General features: G+C 40.7%; 1 long non-coding RNA gene across 2 annotated transcripts; it reads right to left on the bottom strand.

The window, feature by feature from the left end:
• Nucleotides 1-2283: 2283 nt before the first annotated feature.
• LOC124243492 (uncharacterized) lies at nt 2284-9989 on the bottom strand. 2 transcript variants are annotated; one of them, XR_006889689.1, is made up of 3 exons: nt 9847-9989; nt 8770-8864; nt 2284-7627 (listed from the first exon to the last, which is right to left on the bottom strand). It is a non-coding gene; the product is annotated as an uncharacterized LOC124243492 (long non-coding RNA). The 2 variants fall into 2 exon arrangements; XR_006889688.1 differs by having other exon boundaries at nt 2284-7609.
• Between the last annotated feature and the right edge of the window lie 13123 nt (nt 9990-23112).

Here is a 23112-nt window from a genome sequence, read left to right as displayed (position 1 = left end):
TCCGGCGAGAATAGCACCATATAGCCTAGGTGTGTAGTAGGCTATACCATCTGGGTTTGTGTCAGTCCACTCTATGATGTTCGCAAAACGACAAAATTGCCTAATGACGCAACATTTCTCAGAAGGTGCTCACTGTTAAGAGAAACATAACTGTACAGTATTTTCACCTACGGATATGACATGTGTAAATAATCCCAAGAGCACGTAAAATAGGCAAATTTAACAAAGCAATGGGGAAGTGATGAGTTTTGGGTATTTATTACCTTTGTTTTAAATATAAGTCATTCAACTATTAGTTTTTATAATTTAATTTTGTGTGTGAGGAAGATTGGCCCTGAGCTAACATCTGTTGCCAATCTTCCTCTTTTTGCTTGAGGAAAATTATCACTGAGCTAACATGTGTTGCCAATCTCCCTCTTTTTTTGCTTGAGGAAGATTAACCCTGAGCTAACATCTGTGCCAATCTTCCTCTATTTTGTATGTGGGTCACCGCCTGGCTTGACAAGTAGTGTAAGTTCGTGCCTGAGATCTGAACCCACAAACCCAGGCTACTGAAGCAGAGCACGCCAGACTTAACCATTGTGCCATGGGGCTGACCCCCAGAATTTCTATTTTTAATAGTTTGCATTTCTATGTTGAGGTTTCCTCTTTGATATATTCATTGGCATCATATTTTCATTAATTTTTGAGCACTTTTCCTTTAATTATTTGAATGTCTTTTTAGTAGCTGCTTTGAAATATTTGCTGAATATAACATTTGGGCCCACTCAGAGTTGATTTCTATTGACTTCTCATTTTTTTCCTGAACGTAGGTCATACTTTTCGTTTCTTTACATATCTAGTAAATTTTAGGCAAGAACTGAGCATTGTAGATAGTAATGTCAGCCTTGTAACAACTCTGAGTTTTGTTGTATTATTTTAAACATTGCTATTTCATTGTTCTAGAAGGCAATTAACTTACTTCTCTGGACTCAGACTGCAAAATTAGAATACCTCATGATATACAGCATCTTTTGAAAAGGTAAGCTTTTTAATATAAAGATATAGAGGAATTGGAAGTCAAGGATGGAAAAGATATAGTGTAAGCAGTAAGCCGAGGTAGGTGATATGACCATACTAATATCAGACAAAGTAGACTTTAATACAAGGAGTATTTTCACAGACAGACATTTCCCGATGACAAAAAGTTTCATCAAAAAGACATAAATATTTTGGGGCTGGCCGCGTGGCCGAGTGGTTAAGTTCGCGCGCTCCGCTGCAGGCGGACCAGTGTTTCGACGGTTCGAATCCTGGGCGCGGACATGGCACTGCTCATCAGACCACGCTGAGGCAGCGTCCCACATGCCACAACTAGAGGAACCCACAACGAAGAATACACAACTATATACCGGGGGGCTTTGGGGAGAAAAAGGAAAAAAATAAAGTCTTAAAAAAAAAAAAAAGACATAAATATTTTACATGCGTATATATTTAACAATATAGCTTCAAAATACACAGAGCCAAAATCGCCTGAATTAAATGAAAGAATAGACAGGGGCTGGCCCAGTGGCCAAGTGTTTAAGTTCACGTGCTCAGCTTTGGTGGCCCAGGGTTTCACTGGTTCAGATCCTGGGCACAGACCTAGCACCACTCATCAAGCCACACTGAGGTGGCATCCCACATAGCAGAACTATAAGAACCTACAACTAGAACATACAGATATGTACTTGGGGGCTTTAGGGAAAAGAAGAAGAAAAAGAAAGAAGATTGGCTAAAGGTGTTAGCTCAGGTGTCAATCTTTAAAAAAAAAAGAGAGAGAAAGAATAGACAAATTCATTTAATTGGAGACTTGAACATCACTTTCTCAATAACTGATAGAACAAGTATGGAAAAACCAGTAAGATTATTGAAGATCTGGACAACTCTGTGAATCATCTTGACCTAGTTGACATTTACTGACAAATACAGAATATAGCTTCTCTTCAGGTGTACATAGAATATTTACCACAATGAACCATAAGACTAGGCAATATTTTTTTTCTTTCGTTCTTTCTTTCTTTGTTTTTTTTTTTTTTTTTTTTTTTGGTGAGGAAGATTGGCCCTGAGCTAACACATGTTGCCAATCTTCTTCTTTTTACTTGAGGAAGATTATTGCTGAGCTAACATCTGTGCCAATCTTCCTCTGCTTTGTATGTGGGAAGCCACCACAGCGTGGCTTGTTGAGTGGTGTGTTAATCTGTACCCGGGATCCAAACCTGCGAACCCTGGGCCACTGAAGACGAGTGCGTGAACTTAACCACTATGCCACTGGGCCAGCCCCCAGGGAATTTTTAAAAATCACAATAAATTTCAAAAATTGGAAGCTTTAGCATATTTAGCACATTTCCGATAACAATAGAAATAAGCATAATAATACAATATTTGGTAAAGTCTTAAATACCTGAAAGTCAAGCAACATGCTTCTAACAGACAACATTGCAGGCCATCTGATTACACAATTGTCTGCCATTGTCCTTCTCTTCCCAATATATACAGCAAGGATGCTAAAAATAATAACACTCCATTTAACGGATATTAATAACTACCAAATAACCCATTAGTCAAATAAGAAATGAAAAAGGAAATTAGAAAATATTTCCAGCTGAATGATAATTAAAACACAAAGTACCAAAATTTGTTGGATGTTGCTAATTCAGCGCTTAGATGGAAATTATAACTTTAAATACTTATATTATTTAAGTAAAGATGAGACAGGTTTTAAAATAACGATCTAAGTTATAACTTAAGAGCTAAAAGAAATAACAAAGTAAATTGAGGAAAGAAAATAATAAAGGTTAGAATAAAAATCAATTAAATAGAAGATAAGGAAAATTGACAAAATCAAAAGTTGGGTTTTTATAAAGATCAATAAAATTGATAAACTCATAGCTAAACTGATGGAGAAAAATAGAGTAAACACGAATTACCAGTGTCACAAATGGAAAAGGGGCTATCACGCCTAAACTCATAGCGATTAAAATGACAATAATGGAATATTACAGCAACTTTATGCCGTTAATTTTAAAAACGTCAATGAAACAAAAACTCTGTGAAAAACACAACCTGCTTTCCATGTGCCAGGCATTTTTAAAATACAATTACTATAAAAATATAAATGTTACATGCATTTAAATATATATAAAGGCCTCGAAATACAGACTTATCAGATAACAGCAGTTTTTATCTAGAGGGGGGACAAGGACTGGATGCAATAAGCCGTTAGTTGTATCTGCAATATTTGGATACTGGCACTGAAAATAGTCAAGTATTACTTATATAATAAGGTGTATTAATTCTAAAGAAATAACCATCGATGTTTGAGCAAGATTATTAAAATAAAAATTATAAGAACATAAATGACCCAAATAGAGCAAGGGACACTGATGGAAGCAGAGAGTAGCACACAGCACATCCAGGCCTGAAAGGACAAAGGAAGAGAGAGAGGGAGAGCGAGCGAGAGATTGATTGACTGACTGACTGATTATGAGGAATTGTGAAGGCTGAGTCCCATCGCCTGCTCTGCAAGCTGGAGACGCAGGAAAACCAGTGGCTAATTCAGCCCACATCCGAAGGCCCGAGAACCAGGAGAGCAAGGTCTAAGTTTCAGTCTGAGAGCAGGAAATGAGATGCGATGTCCCGGATCGGTCAGTGAGGCGGGGAAAAAAGGGGGTGAATTCCTCCTTCTACCTTTGGTTCTATCCAGGCCTGCAACAGACTGGATGAGGCCCACCCACAGTGAGGAGGGCAATCTACTTTACCGAGTCCACTGATTGAAATGCTAGTCTCATCTGGACATACTCTCACAAACACACCCAAGAAATAATGTTCAACTTGGGCACTCACAGCCAGTGAAGTTGACACACAAAATTAACCATCACACACATGTTTAATGTATTTGTTTTATTTTGAGTAATTTGTATGGATACCTGGAAACCAACTACACACTTAGGTGAGAACACCTCGTGGTGAAGTAACACAGATTGGGTCAAATAAGATTAAAGGAAGGAGTCCTCTGGGACACAGGATCTGAGCACTTCCCCAAGGAAGGACCATTTAAGTCAGATAAGCACTGGTAACACAGAAGCCCACTGCCAGCTGAGATCAGGGATGGCTGTGGGTTGGAGAGACAAGAAGGAGGGTGTCAGCAGGAAGGAAGAATGGGTCTCTGTTGAGAATGTCCAAGCTAAAGCGTCCCAGAAACATTGCAGGGCATCTGATTACAGAGTTGTCTGTCCTTGTCCTTCTCTTTCCAATATATACAACAAGGACAGTAAAAATAATAACATTCCATTTACCGAACATTTGCCACATGCTGGGGACTGATATTTGCACCTTATACAATACCGTGTATTTTCATCTCAACTCTCTAAAGTAGGTTCTATTGTTACTATTCCACGTAGGAGGAAACTGAATGTCAGAGAGATACATGGCCATCTCTTGTAAGGAAAGGGTCCTGGGGTACAACCCTAGTCGATCTCTGGGTAATTTGGACCTGTGCTGTCCAATACTTTAACCATGAACCATGTGTGGCTACTGAAATGTGGCTACTCAGAATTAGGATGTGCTATGAGCACAGTTTCAGGTCAGGAATCTAGGAGCAGGTTAGCCGAGTGGTTCTGGCTCAGGGTCTCTCATGAGGCTGCAGTCAAGGTCAGCCAGCATTGCAATCATCTCAAGACTCAAATGGAACTGCTTCCAAGCTTATTCCACGGCGACTGGCTGGTGTCAGAAGATCCACTTCTAAGCTCACTCATATGGCTGTTAGATGGTCTCAAAATTCTTTGCCACATGCGCTGCCTCATGACACGGCTGCTGGTTTACTCCAGAGTGAAGCAATCCAAGAGAGAACAAGAAAAAGAGAGTACCCAATACGGATGGCACAGTCTTTTCATAATCTAACAATGGGGGTGATACCCCATCATTCTGCCTTGTTCTGTTCTTAAGAAGTCAATAGCCAATATAGGAGAGATTACACAGGGGCATGGATATTAGGAGGCAGGGATCTTTGGAGGCCTTCTTAGAGGCTGTCTACCATATTAAAAACCAGCTCATGGAACCCTATGATTAGTAAGTTGGGTACTGACTATATGCTGACTATAAGTAATCACAATCAATCTTGAGGTGACTACTACTCAAGACATACCATGGACCCTAAAACAGTGCTTACAAATCATCTTGTACTGTGACGGCAGGATTGTAAAATGGTACTACTAGAGTATTTTGGGGTATAACTAATAATTATAGTAATAATAATAATGGCAAGTTCTTATAGGCAAAAATAGGAAAAAGCATCCGTTTAGTCATTGATTTAATAGTGACATAAAGCATGAGATCAACATTGATCAATAGCATCTGAACCTCTAAAATATACTTCTATATGGATGAACATTTTGGTGATGTGTTAAAATTTTCTTGCAAAATGTGTCACTGAATTAGGAAAAGAAGTAATATTATTCTGAACACCACATGCCAGGCATTATGGCACTATTTAACAGAGGCTGTTATCTTATTTCAGCTTTACCAAAATCCTGTAATATAGGAAACTGGAGCTCAGAGATTATAAATACCTCACCGAAGATTCCATAGTTACTAAACAGTTTTGAATTCAGATCTCCAGATGACTTCAAAAGTCCTTTGCATAAACTCTGCTGCCTTATGAACCAGTAAGAGCAATGTTTTGGTTATTTGATTCATCAAATTTCGTCTCCAAGGTAGAATTATTATAAGCAAGGTTTAAGTACATGTCAATTTCTATACCAGATTGGTTGGTTGTCATGGTTGCTTTTATTGAGTTTAGGTGACACCCATTAGATGATAGTGTTGATTTTAATTATGTGACACTATTTGATCATATTGGGTGTCTTGAAAAAGCTTAATAAAAGTCCCACAGTCTCAAAGGTTTGGGCTCTAATACAGCCTGCCAGCATGCTTAGCCAACTCCAGCTGCCTTCCACCTTTTCCAATTTCTTTTTCTGCTTAATGGATCCAAGTCTGGGAAGGTAGACGTAGGAGATCATCTCAGCTTCCTGAGTACCTACTAACACTTTAATCAGAATCAAACCACATCAACACCCCATCAACCTGAAAGGGTTTCCTCTAAGTCTCTTGACTATCTGAGTGAATCTCTTCCTCCAGATACCACAGCCAGCAGCTACAGCATGACTAGCTATCAGTAGTTTTCAAGAGGTAGCTATCTCATGTTGATTATAAGTTGAGTAAGTTAAAGCTTCGATAGAGTTCCCACCTTCAGGTTCTCTGGACCTTGAAGAATAGACAGCTTAGAGATGGAGGGAAAGAACATTCTAAGATCAAAGGTCAGTGGCAGCAAATGCAAAGAGTAGAACAGCCTGGAGAGTGCATAGGGAAAGCCAATACGTGTGCTTAGCAGAAGTAAATATTGCAGGCAAAAGAGATAGGAGTTGAGTCTGTAAGGGATGTTTGAGGTCAACTTGCGTGGCGCTAAGGAGATTGAATACATTCTATGGTTAAGGGCAAACAGATAACAGTTCTCTGAGGAGAAGGAAACAACCAACATTTATTCCTTTTTCATAGAAAAATAATTTTGGTGATGATTAAAAGCAGAGAACTTGAAAAATTTTGAAATCGTGCTAGCAGCACCCATTCAATTAAAACTATTTTGTCACCGTGATGGGAAACAAATTACAAAGTAAACGAAATAGGAGTATTTAATGGATAACTCCACCTATGAAACACAGCATATCCAGGCAACAGACAGTAGTTAAAGCCACAAAAATTTCATTATAAAGAACTAACTCAGAATTTTCTCCCTCTGAATAATTCTGAAGAAAGTGTACCCGGAATGCATGGTGGGGTATAAAACAGACGACTATTACTAGAAGGAAGAAGCAGCTCTTGATTTGAGCTCTATACTCTTGATGAGCCCACAGGTCAGGCCAAAGAACCTTTATGAGTTGAACAATGACACCCATCTGTATCAGAAAGAGGGTCACCACCACTGTCATCATAATAGCAATCATAGAGTAATTCAAGATGATGAATTCCCTGTGGTTGAAGTCTTTGTAGAACTCAAAGCATCGTTGCTGTTCTGAGTAACTTGAACTTGTGCCATATAGTAAAAGAAATATTGGCAAAAAAATAAGGCTACCCACTATCCAAATAATAATGCTTAAAACTACCGCATGGTACTTTTTTAACTGTTGCAGTTGGAGTTTCTTAAAATAGATGAGCAATCGGAATATGACAATGGCCACATAGAAAACAAAGGTGAGGTACATATGACAGTATATTATGCTACTAACCAATCGGCAGGTAAAGTATCCAAACTCCCAGGTGACTAAGACGTAATAGCTAAGGCGGAACGGAAGGCTGACCAGGAGGATCGAATGTAGCACTATGATATTGAGAACGATTGTGGCAATCATTGACTGGCTATTCCTTTTCAACATCATGCGTGACATCATAACTGCTCCAGCAGTGCCTCCAAGAAAAACCACACTGTAGAGTGTGGTCAGAATCATCCTGCAGTGTGCGTTGCAGTGGCCGAGGTCTAAGTTTGTAGCATTCAATGGGGCGCTTGTGTTGGTCGGCTCCATGTTTCACCACAAAATGCCTAGAAGACCATAAAGCCCTAAATCAAAAGTTTTACAAAATTATAACAAACATGTTGAAACCATACAGCAACTGCACATTAATAGCATTGAGTTCTGCAATCCCAGTCAACTATTTACAAGCCTAAAACTGTGTACCCAATAAATATTGTTAGCGACTCCACTTAATGACCCAAATCTATTGAACAGACAGAGATGAGTGAAACAAAAATCACAAAAATAAGTTTGTTGGAGGATAAAATTTGTAAGTGTGCCCCCAGATATTCCACAAACAGCTTTGTTTAAGCTCACATACCAGGGCTGGGATTACCATGAGACACGTTAGCCTCTGGCATAAAATTTAAGGGATGGCCAAAGCCTCAGTAATCAAAATAAATAATATTTTAATGCAATATTTTTCAGCATCAAAATTAATGCCAAAATTCATGATAAACAAAATTTCAAATAAATGCAGAGTCAGTATACACCTAGTGCATATTCATTTCAGATGTCTAAAGGTTGTCCCTCGTATTGTCAGGAAACCCAATTTGGGGCACTGTAGAGAAGACCACATAAATCATGTGTAATTATTGTAACAAGCTGTATCAGACAACATTTCAAAATATTTTCTCTGAACAACTTTTCAGCAAGGAGCATCATACAATATTATATTACCTGCCCCTTTTCTTCTTCCCAACCCTGACTCTTTTCCTGGACTCGTGTGTTACATTTGGATGAAAAGCTGGGGTTTGAGGGTGGGTTCTGTTTAGTTTTTATTTAACTGTTTCAGGTATGGATGCATAAGGAGCACTGACTGTGTAGCAGAAAGACAGCTGCCATTCTCAAACAAGTACCAACTCTGCCATTGAGTCACTGTGGGAGTGTTACGTGGGAGTGTTACCGAGCTCTAGCTGTGAAATGGGAAAGGCTGTACTGCCTTTGTTCAAGGTTTACTGGAAAATCAGATGAGTTAGTGTGCTTGAGACAGCTTTATAACTGAACAAAGAAAAGCTATGTGTAAGTTATAATTCTTAAAGTGAAACAACAAAAACAAAAAGGCATTCTTTACGTCTTCCTCCTCACTCTACATAGCGGCAGATACACAGTTATGTTACATCAAATTGTTGTTGGATCAGTAAGTATTTAATAAGTATCTGACAATTAGAAAAAAACTTTTTCAGACCTTTGATTTGATAGTATGAGACCCAGGTGTCATCAGGTCAGACTTTCCTCTCTGGAAGGGTCCACGTCCATTTTCCTCAGGTATCTGCTACCCACCTGGCCAGAAGCAGAGTTTGAGATTTGTATTCGATGGAGAAGTTATTCCACAGTGAACATCGTATATCTTAGAGTTTTTCTTCTGCTACTATGGAATCTTTTTAGAGAAGAATAACCACACTTTTTGTTTGTGGAAAATCACATTGGACCTGGCATATTTACTATCCTCACATAAGATATTATTGTAACTTAAAAACATAATTATAATTTGCATAACAATATAAATTTGTGTGCTAAATATGCATTTTAGCAAAGTACATATATGTAAAGTAAGTAATACTTAATACACTTTTTTTAACAGAATAGTTTTACATGACTTATGAACAACAAATACGATACTGATTTAGTTTTAAAATTTTGGAAGTCCTAAAGTCTAAGCAGACAAGATTTCAATTTGAAATTACTTTAAAGCAATGAAAATCTAGATGATTTGTCAGTTCCACAGTTTAAATGGACGCGTCTCCTAAGGCAGTGCGACCCTTGGAAACGGGTTGCATTACCACTTACGAGCTGGCTAATCATGGAACTAATACTTAACTCTAAGGTTGTCTCTTCGACTGTAAATATAGGAATGAGAGGGTCTATTTTGCAAGAACGTTTGTTGTAAGAAGTAAGTTAGATTGTGTCTATGAAGAATCTAACAGATTCCCTGACATAGAATAAGCCATCAAAATATCAATGCCACTTCTCCGTCCATAATGTGCACAAAGATATTTCATAAACACAAGATCCCATTCTCTTTTAGTTACTTCTCAGAATCATCCTATGAGTATTTAAATTCATACGGATAAATTGGTAGAGAAGGAATAAGTTAGATCACTTTTCCTCTCCCTTAGGACCCCACCCTTATGACACCCTCCCCCCCCCCATCATCCTTCAACAGCCTACGATTTCTAGATATATCTTTGCTCATTAAAACCAAGTACTGAAATGTCTAGATCTGCATTCTACCCAGAAACAAATAGCTACCCAAACTACTTACTTGTTCTTTTCCTCTTATGGTTTGCTTCTGGTAGAAGATTCAAGGCATCCTAGTCACTTGTTGATTATCTACTGCAGTCAATAAGAGCAATTTGTTAGAATCAACAGTTCACTAACAACAGTGAAGAGAAATCTTGGGGTGAATAACGGATGAGCCGCGGAATTGCTCAAGCTTTAGACTGAAGGCTTCTGAGGTTATGCAGTCAAGATAGAGGACCCAGATAAACCATCTAGGCCACAAAAGGATGTTTATTTCTGCAGCTGGTGGTAAAACAGATCCAAATCATTCCTATAAGTAAAGAGTTTTATTTTCACTATCAATGACTTATTTGCAGGAATTTTTCTTATTAATGTGAAAAACAGAGTCTTTTACCAATGCTGTTTCTTACGATACTTGTATGTTTTACTCAAAATGTTTCACGTTCAGAATAAGAATGACCTAAAGGACTACTTTCTGTGAGACTTTCGTATTCTCAGCAGTAAGCTCAAAATATTTATATCTCCAGTTTTCCATTTCCAAAGACTCCTTTCCCTCAGTAAGTGCCATTTGGAAATATGGTTCCTTTTGAAGCTCAACCCTCTGGTCATGTAACTTCAACAAGAGGGCTCGTTTCCTTTTTCTCAAAAAGTCTTACAGTTTCTTACATCAACCTTCTCACTTCCTGTCTTAACTTCCTAGTCATCTTCACTGTGTTAAGACCTCAAAGCATGATTTTAAGAAATTACTGGGTTTGGTAGACCTAAAGATGCAAGAGACCAACATGCCTTCAACAATATCAGGCAAACCCAGCCCCAAATCATGTTTCTGTTCAGCTACAGGAATTCAAAAGGACTGAAACTCTATTATCTGTAAAGCAACTTCATTATGGCCTACATTTAGGTAACAATTGATAGAATTCTCATCTGCTTTGGAAAAGATCGAGTATTGTCCCCACTTGTGCCATCTCCTACACAATCATGCAACAGTGCTTGTGGCCACAGAGATGTAAAACATCAGAATCTAAACATAATGGAGCCATACGCTTAATCATTTCAAGAAAAACTCTCAATGGAAAGATGAGATTTCCAACTCTTATTGTCAAAAGTAAATTTGCACCAATTCAATTCAGCTGGAAAAATTTCACAGGGAACCAATTTTAAATATCTCCTTAGATCAGATTAATTCAAAGTTCCAAATCTGGGTTATAGGCCTGGATTTCAACATATTATCTGGCAGGCCTCATTTTTCAGATAAAACATGTTCCTGGAATCTTCAAGATAAACAATGTTCCCATAGAAACCATGCTATATTTATAGGTTGCTTGTCTAATAAAGGACTAACTGGGAGACAAGTTAGATATGACCAACAGTGGAGCATAAAAATAAAACAGCTATAAGTCAGAACTATTGCCAGCACATAATTAACTGTTCACATTGACGACCTAAGGATTTCAAAGTACTAAAATGTGTGTATATTGTATTTAAAACAGAAAAATGCGGGCATTCCATATTTTTCCCACTATACTCAGAATTCAGCTCTTTTTCCTTCAGGAGTGCCAAGATTTTAAAGAAAAATAACAAAACCTGAATATGAGAGCTTAGAAATCACCTAGTCCAGAATAGTACAATCTTCGTATTTAACAGATGAAGGCACCATAGTTCAGAGAGCTCGGAAAATTACCACAAGGCTGCAGGCCTAGTTAGGGAGCAGATAGGGATGAAAAGCACGTCCCCCATTCTAAGCCTTCCTGTCCACTGCACCACAATGCACACATGGTGAACTTGAGATCGTCTCTTGTAGACACATTAGCAGTCAATGGCTTAATTTTCCATCTTCTCTGTGATATCTGAAATCTTATTTTTGGACTGGACATTAATCTTTAACTAGAAGTATATTTTAAAATCCTGGAGAATTAAAATTCTTCTGTAAACGTAGTCCTTTTCCCCCCTCAAACTATTAGAGAAAGGCATGCGCATTGGTGATTAGCCTAAATTAGTTTTCAGAAGACGAAGTCAATCTGTGCTCTGCAGAAGCAAATCCAAAGCAGATGCTGCTGTAGATGTCACCATCTTGTCCAGCTTTCCCATCCATGGGAGGTACCATTTGAGATGGCCATTGGTGGGCAATCTCTGCTCCTACGGGAGAATGGGGTGGGGGGCGGCTTGTCTTTCTAGAGTGGTTAAATTGCTACTGTGAAATATCCTTAGGAAAGTGGTAACACAATCTGCAACTGCTAATTCTCAAAGCTGTTTACACTCATAAGACATTAACCAAGACATTAAAATGCCAGGCTCGGTGCCCTGTTCGACTCAAAACACTCTGAGGCTAAGCCAACCTACATGCTGGTGGCAGCACCTGGAACTTGGACCTCTGCCCACTCTAGGCACCCGTGTTCTCAGTCCCTCTCTTCATTTCTCTCCCTATGTGTTTATGTGCATCTCACTCTGTCTCACTGTCTCTCGGGCACAGCATAACTTTCTTCTACGGATGTGAGATTTCACATGAGAAGAGTCTGACTGACCATTTCCTCGCTCCCCTGTCCCTCTCACTCCTCCCCCTGAGGAAGGTGACCAACAGCGGCATTTCTGAGCATCTTCAGGTACCAAGCAAACTGAAATGCATCAAACAAGCATGTTGCAGGAAGCCCATTTTTTTAAATTCAATATTCTCTGGCATCTATTTTCTAGTAGAGATAAAGTCTCAAATAATGAAACCAAAGCTGGCAAACAAAAGTCTAAGATGGTAGAGAACCATAGACATTAGTCTTCAAATATGTATAAACGTATACTGTTTCCTGGCAGAGTGTTCTCTACGTGTGATAAAAGAATAAATGATCTTAAGTAGAGCAAGAGAGACTGAGATGAGACATTAAAAACTCTCTACTGGTCCACAAAGCCCCCCATTAACATGCTCAACCTTGATCTGTATCACGCCACGCTCTATCCCTTGGATTTCTTTTTCGCTCCCCAAGCCCACCAAGGTCTTTGTGCATTGTGTACTTTGTATCTGTCAGTCTCTCTGCCCTGAGTGATTTTCTCCCTTCCTTCCACATGTCAGGTTGCCTCTTGTCATTTTGTTCTCAGCGTTGATGTCACCTCCTTGAGGAAGCCCTCTCTGACTGCCACAGTGTTAGGCAATTGCTCAGGGACTATCACATTGCCCTATTTGAATTCTTTGCATATGACTTTTCACCAGATGTTTTTATTGCTTAATTGTTCATTGCGGGTTTATGGCCTGCCTTTTGATCTGCTGAAATATGCTGCCTCTAGTCTCTCAATATCCTTAGCTTTTGGACTTTTAGATCAAACAGGGCACCCTGCCTGCGTTTCAAAGTCTCAGTCAATGATTTGGGAGCATAAACAAGGTTTGAGAATTAGCTTCTGCTGATTTATTTACCACTTTCCTAAAGATGTATTTCACTGGACCCTAGCTGTATTGTTTACTGTTACTCCCCAGTACCCAGAACAGTGCCTAGCACATACTTATTGAATGAATTCAATATTTGTTGAATGAGTGTATACATGTGTATGATTTTCTAAGAGTGGCTATGGAATAATCCTTCTTTGACAGATAATTATTTAATCATTTTAATTTCATTCTGACAAGTTTTCAGGGGCCAGCGTTGGATTGAGCCAGAGCTGGAATTGACCTAAAAAAGGTTCTAATGAATCCAAATACATCATTTAACAGGAGAAGGAATGGAGCCGAGAGAGGCAGTCTGAGCAGCGGCCACACAGATGCCCTGCCTCTGAGACTGCCAGTGCTCCTTTCTTGACCTGCCCCACTGCCTGAAGTGACCATCTCACAGGCCACCACGACTGGAGGCTTCACCGTATTCCAGGAAGTCTTGTCTCTTTTTAGGTGACTGTGTCTCAACACCTTGGAAGCATCCCAGAGCATGGCGACACTCAATCAAGAACGAGAAAACATTTTGTTGAACATAAACTTTTCCGAGAATCTTTTTAGCTTCAGACCTTTCAACGGCTTGTGTGACTCATCGCTTATGCCTCAGAACAACTGATCTGATGTCAGGATAGAAAAAGCTGATTACCTCTTTGGAGGCTATTGCACGTGTGGCTTATTATTATTTTTTTCTCTCCTTTATTCTACTCCTTTATGAAAGGAAGATAATATTTCCTCAGATCACACGAACGGAACTGGTGGTTTTACTAACACATGATACACACTAGACTGAAGAATGCAACGTAGCTCAGATCAGGAGATTAAACTCAGCTGCTTTGTGAAATGATAATTACCTTAGAATTTTGATATCCAGAGGGACTTCATCAAGACATGCTTAACAATGTATTTGATTAATGTGTCAAGGAGGACTTGGTAGAAATTCATAGAAAGAACCTTCTTCAGAGTACAATAATATCCAGAAGCTATGCTAGGATAATACACAGGTGTCTATCACTGTAGTGCTTTAAAAATTAACCTTCCAGAGCAACATTTCTCAAATGTTATTGTGCTTATGAATCACCTGGTGATCTTGTTAAGATGCAGATTCTGATCCAGTATGTCTGGAGTGGGGCCTGAGATTCTGCGTTTCTAACTGGCACCCAGGCGATACACGAGCTGCTAGTCCATGGACCATCCTTGGGGTAGCAAGACTCTACACTACCCTGTCCAATATGGTAGCCACTTACGACATGTGGCTATTCTGATTAATTTAAATTAAATAAAAACAATTCACTTCCTCAGTCACATTAGCCACATTTCAAGCACTCAATTACAGAAAGTTCTATTGAACGGATTGACTTTAAAAACCCACAATGTACTAAATAATTCCTAGTCCCCATGATGTCTCCTCCTCTCTTTCCTAGCTATAGGCTGCCAGTTTTAATCTGGAAAATAGCAAGCATTGGGTGGATAAGCAGATGTGTTTAGAACTGGGGGAGATAAGGCGGAAAAGGACCAGGGAGAAGAGTTGTTGAGGAGTCCAAAGAATAAAGGGATTTCAAGAAGAAGGAGGTCACAGAGTCAAATGTTGCCAACAAATAAGCTAAGGTTTGAAAACTCTCCATTGACTGTGAGGGCATGGGCTGAGTAAGAGAGCAGTAGTTGGTGGAATATAGGATTAAACAAGGGTTGTTAAACTTAGAAACTTTTTGCTTACTCATATAACAAAATTTGAAAATGTCAGTCTTGCACCACAAAGGAAACTGGCCCTGGGGAGATGCTGGTTTTGAATTTTCAAGTTAAAATGGGCCCTGTGGTGACCTAGTTCATACTAGGACTGTTCAAAGAACTCAAATAAATACCATTAGCCACCAAAGAGTTCACAGTCTCCCATTCCCAGGGGCACATCTCAAGCTTCCACAGAAACCTCACATTTCCAACTGGCTAAGTTGAAAGATTATTACTTTGTCTTTACTACACCAGTGACTACAGAACTCTTCATTCTTTTGCAGGATCTCATTAGGACAAAGAGCAATTTCACTAAGCACTTTTTATTCAAAATCTCACCAGACCCTTAAAAATAAACTCTCTTTTCAAGGAAAGGTCGAGCCCCAAGGGATTTTGCCAAACGAAATCTGACACCTTGTTCAGAGTATGAAAAGCAGTTTTAATTAGGTTTATAGGCCAGCATCCTTTTGAAGGAAACAAAACCTCTTGAAATTACATTAATTGCCCATATATTAGTAAACAAAAAAAAGGATACAAAAGCCTATCGAAGTCGGTGATGGGCAACGCTGACATTTTCCCGTGGCTGCAGTAGAAAAGCCCATTCAAGGGGAATGGCAGGCATCACACAAGGGCAAACAAGGTTTGACGTCCCCAGGGCAGTATGGTGCCTGTGATACTCAGAATATTGCCTTCTGGATTGCTCCAAATGGCTAACGGACCATTCCATCACTGCATCATGTGGTGGAAAGGAGAGCTGACACAATATTTGAATTGGATTCCTGGAACCAGTGGGACAACTAGAGTCTGAACCCAGATTAACACCCTGTGACTTTGGGCAAGCCACAGAATCTTTGAATCCCTCTATTTTTAAAATAGGCAGTATGTAAGTTTTTCCCTGTTTTAAGAGGTTTTTTCAGAGGAATAAAATGCAAAACTGGCAGATACATCCAAAGCATCTTGATTTCTTAAGTAGGTGTGCAGTGCTGACCCAGCTCATGCTCCAAACATTCTCTTAAGTTTATGGCTACGATTTTTCTTTTCAGGAATTAAAAATTGTCTGAATTTCTTATGATTGAGTAATGGATTTCAGTTAAGTGGACATTGGTTCCGTGGGGACCTAGAGATGTCACAATTAATTTTGGCTTAATTATGAACACTGAGGAGAAAGATTGAGCCAGGAAAGACAGAACTGAGGAAGTAGACTCCACCTAAGGGGCCTTCCCCATGGGGGCAGCTGGGCAGTCCAATGGCATGCTTGGAGGGAGTAACAGACTCTAGACTCCAGCAGATTCAATCCGGTGCAAAGGGCAGAGAGGCAGGAGGAAATCCAGTTGGTGGATGGAACCCAAATCCAGGCAGGTAGAGGCAGTGAGCCTGGTATTGTGCTCATTCATGGATGGGCCCAGTGAGAAGGCAGTCAGAGGGTAAGGCAGAGCTTTCGGTGTTCACTCACATTAGAGTCACCTGGGCAGCTTATTAGCATGGTACTTCTTGATAGCCTGTGGGTGGGACCGGGCATCCACACTTTGAACAAGCTGCCAGGTTATCCTGATACAATCATTCACAGGACCACTTCTAAGAGCAGGAGAGCAGGCCTCATCCTTCCCGGTGTCAGGGTAGCACACAAAGGGACTGGAGGTTACCCCAGGGTAATATACCTGGAAAGGAAGCTGATGTTCTAGAGAAGAAACTGAAGCAGAGTCACAGTCTTATGGAGCAAGCAACAGACTGGTAGGTAGAAAATGTCTAACTCAGTGGCCAGGTTCACTGCAAACACGTCGGCAAAACACCCTGCCTCACTTTCTGCCCTGATTATGGTCAGATGGTCTGAGAGATATGACCTTAGAGGCAGGGCTTAAAGGCAGATCAAAGTCTGGAATGTGGGGACACACCACATCTAGATTAGCCTCACTATGTGTTTATGACTAACTGATTTTGCCTTCAAGAAACAACAACAAAAATGTCATGTATAAGATGAGAAATTTCTTATCTCACGTTACAAGAGATCCAGGGGAGATGGCTCCAAGGTAGGTTATTCTTGAGCACTCAGTGATGGCAGAAGTCTGGGCTGGTTTCCCTGTGAGTCTCATGACTTTCCTCTCATGGCTACAAAATGGCGGCTGTTGCTTCAATTTTCAGGTCCTTACAGAATCTTATCGAGAGGCAGGAAAAGGAACTGTATCCCCTTAGTGCCTCTTATCAGGGAGGAAAATATTTCCTGAAGCCCTCCAGTAGACCTGTCTTTACACTTCATTGGCCAGAAGGGGTTATTTGTTGACTCCTCAACCCACCTTTGAACGATCATGGTTTACACCCTGTAGCCGGAGAAGGGTCTCCCTCCCTGAGTCCACTACCCTTCAGTATTGGGAAGTATTTTGGTGCAGTGAGCAAGGAAGGAGCAGGGAGATCTCTTCAGGAGGCAACCAATGGTGTCTTTCTCTATAGTTTCAGGAAGACAGTTAAAGGATTCTAAAAGCTGGGAACAAATTTCAGTAGAATTTACTGCATGAATTCTTTATGGTCTGTCCATTATCACATGCTGAGAGTAAAATTATGGTCAAGGAACTAAGTTCTAAATATAACTCAGAACACTGCCAGTCCTTTCTTCTTTCATCCTTCTCTAAAGCACAGTGTAAATTCCCAGTGCACACCCCCCTGTGCGGGCCCTGCAGGTCTTCTCTTTGTGTCATCTCAAACTTTGAGTTGAGATGCTTTTAGCTGTATTTATCTTGGGTGTTTTCTCACTTTTCATTTTTGAAACCAAAGATTCCTTCTTCCAGCCTTCTTTTCATTTCATTTTGATTAAGGCTTATCTCAAATATTGTACCTCTAACGTATTTCTTTCTTCAAGGGAGTGAAGAACCATTTCTGTAGAAAGATTCTGTAGAAAAGTAGTCTGCGTTCTGTTTCTGAAATGACATGAAGTCATGTTTTTCTACATGCCCTTGAAAACATTTACGTCTAATGATTTCTGTGAGTCATGTGACTTAGAAACCTCTAGACTTCCCACTTGATTCCAGTAATGTGTCATTGCCTACTTTGTACTTTAAAGCTATTTCAAGAGAATAAATACTTGCAGTAAGAATATCTTTGTTGACTTTTATATTCCTTCTTTCCCTTTTCTTTCCCAAAATTAAGGAATGAAACATGATCTCAACATCAAAACAATCTAAATGTGACCTCGATATAAAAACAATCTTAAGGCAGCTGGCCCCGTGGCCAAGTGATTATATTCGTGCACTCTGCTTCGGCGGCCCAGGGTTTCACTGGTTCGAGTCCCTGGCATGGACGTGGCACCACTCATCAGGCCATGCTGAGGCAGCATCCCACATGCCACAACTAGAAGGACCCACAACTAAAAATACACAACTATGTACCGGCGGGCTTTGGGAGAAAAAGGAAAAATAAAATCTTTAAAGAAAAAAATCTTAAGTTAGAATATTCAACACAGTCAGGCTACCTTGTTTTTTTTTTTAGAAACAAGAAAACAATATTGCAGATACAATTCTATTGTATCTAGAATTTACGACAAAGTCCTGAAGGCTGGGTAATTCTTAAAAATCCAGAAGACTAATTGTTGAGAAAAAACATAGAATCATAGAACCATCAGTGTTCAAAGAAAACTTATTGATAATCTAGTGCAGACAGTAATCTTCCTGTAAGGAATCAGAGCTAGAGAGGCGATGAGCTTTGCCCAAATCTCACCTGAAGTACGGTGCAGAGACAACTCAGGACTTGCTCTCAGGCTTATGGCTTGTTCCTGCCCTGCTCAATATGACAGCCACATATGGGGACTGAACACATGAAATGTGGTGTGTCCTAGTTGAGATGTGCTGTAAGTGTAAACCACACACTGGATTTCAAAGAACTAGTCTGAAAAAAAAAATGTAAACTAGATTGCTATTGTTTTTATATTGATTACAGGTTGAATCAATAATATTTTGGATATACTGGGTTAAATAAAACATTATTTTGATTTCACCATTTATCTGTACTTATTTTTTTAATGTGGCTATTAGAGAATTTAAATTTGCGAACGTGGCTTGCCTTATATTCCTATTGGACCATGGCTTTAAATCTGATGTGGGAACTACATAGGAGTCAAAATTCAAGTCTTCATATTCTGTATATTTATACCTTAGGTGGTCAGCTCTTTTGGTTCGTAATACTAAGCCTACTGGATGAGAAGTGTAGAGTCAATTCTTAATTACTTTTATTCATTGTTTAAGTCTTTGGGTCAATGTGAAGTGATTCTATGAATCAATCAAAAGCCATGCAATCTGAGGTGTGATACTCATCCACTTGTATTGTTTATGGTATGGGTGACGTTCTGTGGTTCTACTTAAACTCTGCACCCCATGCCTGGGAATGGGGGACAAACTAACACTATTGCCAGAGGTATATGGTTTTACCTAATTCCTGACTGGAAAAAACAATCAGATTGAACTGATTAAAAGTCATCAGTGTTGGTTTACATATTAAATCAGTCCCTTCTCTAAGTCCGAGAGTGCCTTAGAAAGAAGCTCTGTTCCCTGGAGTCTTTTGCCCATGCAGAGCAAAGAAGAATGAACTCCCACGCCAAGAAATGGAATAATTGTTGCCGAGAAATGGAATAATTGTGAGGCAAGCCGAGGGAAGCGAGCCTCAGTTCAGGGCCATTACCTGCAAGCAACAGAAAGCAGCCTTGGCCAGCTTGAAACAGAAAAGGAAATATCGAACGGCTGCTGGTTTGGTCACAAAATAACTGGGAAGGTTCAGAACTAGTTTCTGAAAATAGTCATGAGCAAAGGGCAGCCAGAACCACAGCCAAAATCAGGACTCAGAACCAGATCTTGAGGTTGCTGATGCCAGTGAACACGAATGCTGCAGCCTGCCCTGAGGCCACTGGGGACCCCAGACACTGGAGGCCAAAACTGCCACCCCACACCCCAGAAGAGGGTGGCCAACTCATCCTGGCATGCTCCGGACTCTCCTGGCTTTAAAATGAAGGTCCCATCTCCTGGGAACCCCTTCAGTCCCAGGCCATTAGGACAGCTGGCCATCCTACCTCAAAATGAATTCTCCACCATCTTGGCCCTCATGTCCAAATGCTGGGCATGTATGTCAGATTAGACACTGCTATGTCACCTGCCCAAGCCCGGGCTGCCAGAAGGATGGAGGAAAAAGATCTGGCCCTTTATCTTCCTTAGAGGGAGGCCGACCTAACTTTACATCAAAGGTTATTAACAGAACACAAGTATATTACTTCCAAGTAACTTCAGTTAAATATAGGCCATGGATCACAAAGATAAGCAACCACAATCAACAGGATATAATTGCTTCTCCTCCAAAGGCAGCATAGTGTTGTAGAAAGAGCGTGAATTTAGCTGTCAGATGTCACACACACACACAAAGTTGGGAAACAAAAGTTTCTCTGCTGCAATTGGTCCTCCCTGACCTGATGAAACCTCAAAGGTCAGTTAGAAGCAGGGAAATCTAAAAATTAGTTAAATTCGAGATCTGAAATAAAGTAGAAGTCACAGTGTTTCTCTAGATGCTGAAATGATATTTTCCTCGTCTCTCTCTAAGTGAATTTAGCTGGTCCCTAAAATCTTTCCCGGCCAGGAAATAATTAGCCATGTAAATTCCCATTCTTATCTTCAATTTCTATCCCAAACCAGAAGTGTTCTGAGCTTGAAGGTCTCAGACGAGTCTGATTTTGCCACAAAATCAGGTGCCCACGTTTCTGTGGTTCCCATTCCTTCCCATGCCAGGTCCAGACACAGGAGATAAGAAGTGAGACTCAGCTCTGACACTGAGGCAAGGCAGTCAGTGTCCTCAGTGTCCCCTCATTTATGAACTAGAGAGGTCATAGTAAGTCTGCATTGCCTAGCCTAAATCATACTGCGGACTAGTAAGTCTCGGAATTCTCTGTAGCCCTTACTGTAATCTCAGCCTCAGAAGGATGGGATATTAATGATCAGCTCTTGGGGGATGGGGTAGTGGTGGGGGGACCCTAGGGCTAGCTGATCAGCACATATGTAGCCTGTTAGGAAAGGATGTAAATAAGCCTCTCTTCAGGTAGAGTGATCTATTTTAATCCTTTGAGAGACTGAAGAGTGGCTACTATCCCCTCTTTATTCCAAAGTGACGCAAGAGCCCTTGTTTCCAACTCTCGGGGTGGCACCACGGCCACCCCTCTCCCTGGTGGACTTCTCACCATTCTTTGGCCCATTTATCCCCACCTCCCTCATCTAGAGCCTTTCCCTCGGGGACTCCTCCTCTTAAACCCTTGATCACTGACCTCTGCTCTCAGACATTTGAGTTATATCTGGTTTCCCCCAGATGGCACTGTGTGGTTGGAGGAACTCAGCCCTTACTTGTCACTTCAGTGTTGAGCATCTCCAAGGCAATCCGACCATTTCACATCTAAAAGTAAGCAACTCTTAGTGCAGCCTTTGTCTCCATTCTGCACCTGGATTTGCATCACTACAGCCCTCCTTCTGTCATCCTAGCTTGGGGTCGGCCACGTCCTGCCTGTCCTTCCACATCCCTACTGAGCACCCAAAGCACGAGGGAGAGGAAAACCTGGAAAGGCACAAGCAGGAGAAACTGAGCAGGGAGTCAGCCCAAGGAATAAAAATATGCCTTGCCACGTGCCCCAGTACCTGGGAAAAACAGACTAGAGCAGCAGGTTGGCATCCATGGTGTGAGGTCCACTGCAGTAAGATGGGCTTGAAACTACATAAAAAGTAATTTATTAATTGTGATAGGTAAACTACTCTAGTTTGTAAGGACTTGCTTTTTTTTTTAATAACCAGTATGCCCCACTTGATGACCTGGGATTAGAAAACATTATTATATTGCTTTCTATGTTCAAACAATGATGACAAAGCCCCCAAATACTTCCATTGTTGGAAATTCAGATTTTATTCTGGAGTCCCACCCCAGGTCATTCAAAGAATCTCAAGAGTAGCTTATACTCTAGTATTAAATCATTCTTCTTTGGTGTTTGCCTGCTGCTGCCACCTGTCCAGACAGCACAGAGCCAGCTGTCCCCATCACTGCTGGTCTCTATAACCGCTAACTTCTGGGTGAATGGTGCAGCCCCCATGCCTGCAGGAACTGCTGTCCTAGCTGAGATTCAGCATGCAGGTAAGCCACCAGGATCCAACAACCCCTGGGCAGGGTTCTGCTTGTCCAAGGAGCCACCATGGTAACCAAGGCCCAGCCGTCCTTGGAAACCGAGGCACCCAGCCGTCCTCTGTGATGTGATGTTTGTGGCTGCTGATTCTGAACTGTTTCTCTGCCACCGGATGAGGGTGTTTCACTCTCTGATACTGTGCTCCATCAGGGGTGTCCCACAGCAACAACCACAGCAGACAAACCCAATTGCTTCAGGCTTTTAGACACCAGCTCTTCGAGTTTGTACACATGCATCATCTTCCCGTAAAAAGACAGAAGGAAACAGTGAAATAATTGGGATCTGCATCAGGATAGCATACTGTACCTGCCATAAATCGTGCCTGGATCCAGCCCTCCTCAGAGAATACCTAGGCTCTAGTGTCACAGCCAGATCACCCACTGAGATCACTTCTTGACTATGAGTTTCCTCTTAGGGGCCCCTGTTGGCCTCTCTTGATAGCTAGTTTCATTTTCCACCACTCCAACTCATCAAACATGTTTTATTTAGTGACTTTAAACCTCAAAGAGATATTTGTGAACTATTTTCCTTCCTCCTTGAAAGCTCCTTGGCTCCTAGAAAAAATTTTGCCGATTTAAATTGATACATGAGGGAAGCATTTTGCCCATCTTTACAGACAAAGATGTCTGAGTCTTAGGCCCTTGCTGAGCCATAAAATGATGACAGCTTCTTCTTTCAGAACAGTAAGTGGGTACTTGACCTGCTGCGATATCACCAAGAGGACCATTGAGAAGAAAAGCGTCTCTATTGGTAGCTACAGAAAGCCACAGACCTCCGCCTTACACAAATATAAATTCTACTTCTCCCAAGTCCTAGAGAGAAAATTGCTCCGGAAATTTGAGGTTTTCAACATGTGTTTAGGTTCTATCTATCACGAGATGTTTTCTGTGTGTTCCCACACGTTCCCTTGAACAGGAGAGGACAGTGGAGCGGTACAGCTATACCATGGGAAACGTCCCCCAGCCTCCAGTCTT

The sequence above is a fragment of the Equus quagga genome, chromosome 8 (genome assembly GCF_021613505.1).
Source record: "Equus quagga isolate Etosha38 chromosome 8, UCLA_HA_Equagga_1.0, whole genome shotgun sequence".
In the NCBI taxonomy this organism is placed as follows: Eukaryota; Metazoa; Chordata; class Mammalia; order Perissodactyla; family Equidae; genus Equus; species Equus quagga.
This window is presented reverse-complemented; position numbering and strand designations above follow the sequence as displayed.